Source organism: Arachis ipaensis, chromosome B03 (assembly GCF_000816755.2).
Source record: "Arachis ipaensis cultivar K30076 chromosome B03, Araip1.1, whole genome shotgun sequence".
NCBI classification, from domain to species: domain Eukaryota; kingdom Viridiplantae; phylum Streptophyta; class Magnoliopsida; order Fabales; family Fabaceae; genus Arachis; species Arachis ipaensis.
In genome coordinates, this window is record NC_029787.2 from 50,113,904 (window position 1) to 50,117,324 (window position 3,421).

Sequence of the window (3,421 nt, forward strand, 5' to 3'; positions counted from 1 at the left end):
TGAGGCACCAATGATGTTCTTGAGCTCTTTTATGTCTCTTCCTTGCCTTTGTGGCTTGATTCCTAGTGATTTTTGGTATTTCTATCCTCAGTTGCTTCCAATAATTATGTGGAGGGAAGTGCATCCCTTGAGGTATCTCTTGATTTGCAGCTACATGTTCTACCACTGAGCTATAGATCCTTCACATAATTGGTTTACCACACCAAACTAAGAATGTTGCTCGCCCTCGAGCAAAAGAAGAGGGAATAGATGAAAAAGAAGATGTGGAAAGAAAAAAAACTAGGATTATGAGGAGGGAAGGTGGGGATCCTGTGGATCCACAGATCTTAAAATGATCCTGTGAGGTCCACAGATCTTGAGGTGTCAAGGCATTTACATCCCTGCACCAATTTGGGCTTGCAAAATGCCCTTGCACATAACTCTGGGCGTTCAGCGCCAGGTTGGTGCCTATTTTGGGCGTTCAACACCCATTTACTAGCCATTTCTGGCGTTGAACGCCAGAACCATGCTTGGTCTGGGCGTTCAGCGCCAGGATGTTGCCCATTTTGGGCGTTCAGCGCCAGAACCATGTTCTGTTCTGGCGTTGAACGCCAGACAGGTGCTTCCTCCAGGGTGTGATTTTTCTTCTGCTGTTTTTGATTCCGTTTTCAATTTTTAATATTTGTTTTGTGACTCCACATGATCATGAACCTAACAAAACATGAAAAAGCATGAAAGTAAATAAAAATTGGGTTGCCTCCCAACAAGCGCTTCTTTAATGTCCTTAGCTGGACCTTGCTGAGCTTTTAATCTAGCTTCAGCCTTGAGCATTCTTGCTCAATGTTGCCTTCTAGATAATGCTTGATTCTCTATCCATTGACAATGAACTTCTTATCAGAATCAATATCTTGAAGCTCCACATAACCATATGGTGATACGCTTGTAATCACGTATGGTCCCCTCCACCGGGATTTCAGTTTTCCGGGGAATAGCCTGAGTCTAGAGTTAAACAACAGAACCTTCTGTCCTGGTTCAAAGATTCTAGATGACAGCTTTCTGTCATGCCACTTTTTTTATTTTTCTTTATATAGCTTGGCATTTTCGAAAGCTGTGAATCTGAACTCCTCTAGCTCATTTAGCTGGAGCAATCTTTTTTCTCATGCTAATTTGGCATCAAAGTTTAGGAATCTGGTTGCCCAGTAGGCCTTATGTTCCAGTTCCACGGGCAGGTGACATGCCTTACCATACACCAGTTGGTATGGAGAGGTCCCTATAGGGGTCTTGAATGCTGTTCTGTATGCCCACAGAGCATCATCCAAGCTCCTTGCCCAATCCTTTCTACGGGCATTTACTGTCCGTTCCAGGATTCTCTTTAATTCTCTGTTAGAGACTTCAGCCTGCCCATTGGTTTGTGGATGATATGGAGTGGCCACCTTGTGGCGAATTCCATACCGAACCATGGCAGAGTAAAGCTGTTTATTGCAGAAGTTAGTGCCCCCATCACTGATTAGTACTCTAGGGACACCAAACCTGCTAAAAATATGTTTCTGGAGGAACTTCAGCACTGTTTTAGTATCATTGGTGGGTGTTGCAATAGCCTCAACCCATTTTGATACATATTCAACTGCCACCAGAATATAAGTGTTTGAGTATGATGGTGGGAAAGGTCCCATGAAGTCAATTCCCCATACGTCAAACAACTCAATTTCCAAGATTCCTTGTTGAGGCATGGCGTAACCATGAGGCAGATTACCAGCTCTTTGGCAACTGTCACAATTACGTACAAACTCTCGGGAATCTTTATAGAGTGTGGGCCAATAGAAGCCACATTGGAGGACCTTGGTGGCTGTTCGCTCACTTCCGAAATGGCCTCCATATTGAGATCCATGGCAATGCCATAGGATTCTCTGTGCTTCCTCTCTGGGGACACACCTACGGATAATTCCGTCTGCACATCTCTTAAAGAGATAGGGTTCATCCCACAAGTAGTACTTTGCATCGGTAATTAGTTTCTTTTTTTGTATTCTATTGTACTCCTTGGGTATGAACCTTGCAGCTTTATAGTTTGCAATATCGGCAAACCATGGTGCTTCCTGAATGGCAAATAGATGCTCATCAGGGAACGTCTCAGAGATCTCAAGGAAGGGGAGGGACGTCCCTTCCATTGGCTCGATCCGGGACAGATGATCAGCTACTTGGTTCTCTGTTTCACGTGCAGAGGCCGTTTGTGGAGTTGAACGCCAGTTTTTATTCCAGTTTGGGCGTTCAACTCCAGCTTTTGATCCTTTTCTGGCGCTGGACGCCAGAATTGGGCAGAGGACTGGCGTTGAACGCCAGTTTACGTCATCTATCCTTATGCAAAGTATGGACTATTATATTTTGCTGGAAAGTCCTGGATGTCTACTTTCCAACGCAATTGGAAGCACGCCATTTCGAGTTCTGTAGCTCCAGAAAATCCACTTTGAGTGCAGGGAGGTCAGAATCCAACAGCATCAGCAGTTCTTTTTCAGCCTGAATCAGATTTTTGCTCAGCTCCTTCAATTTCAGCCAGAAAAATACCTAAAATTACAGAAAAACACACAACTCATAGTAAAGTCCAGAAATATGAATTTTTCCTAAAAACTAATGGAAATAAACTAAAAACTAACTAGAACATACTCAAAACTATATGAAATTAACCCCAAAAAGCGTATAAAATATCCGCTCATCAGTGATTAACTTGGTTTATGTATAATGGTTAGTGAGATTGAATTTGTTGTTGGTACCATGTTGGTGGTGAAGTTGGTGTTGTAATTGACATAAGTAATTGATAATGTATATTGTGTATTGTTGAACTTGAATTATTGAGTTAAGGTTGATGAGAATGGAGAATTGGTAGGTTGTGGATTGAATGAGGAAGTTGGGATATGGTTGATGCTGAATTGGTAAGGTTTTGGTTGGTTTTAAAGGGTTTGGAATTTGTACGTTTTGAAATTGGAAGTTTGTAAAGTTGTGAAAACTATGATTTTGACCCAATTTTGGCAGAGCATAACTTGATCTCCAGACCTTTGATTTGTATTAAACTTGTTTAGAAAGAAAATTTGGTCTGAGATGTTTATACCGTTCGAAGAACGGAGGAAAAATATTTTAAAACAAAAAAGTTATGCGCGATCAAAGTTTGGGTGCAAAATTGAGATTTCAGGACTTAGCAGCTTTTTAAGGATTCTGCTAAGCCCACACACGTGAGATACACGCGCGACGCGACCAATTGTGACTGCCTCGAGGACTGGCATGCGTGAGATGTGTGCCGCGTACGCAAACATCTCATTTTCTTTGGTTGCGTACGAGACCACATGGCGCACAATGCGAGCAGTATTTTTGGGTTGAAGAGCTCGTGCACGCGAACTAGTGTCGCATACGTGAGATGCCAAATCTTTCAAGGTCGCATACGCGAAAGGTTACA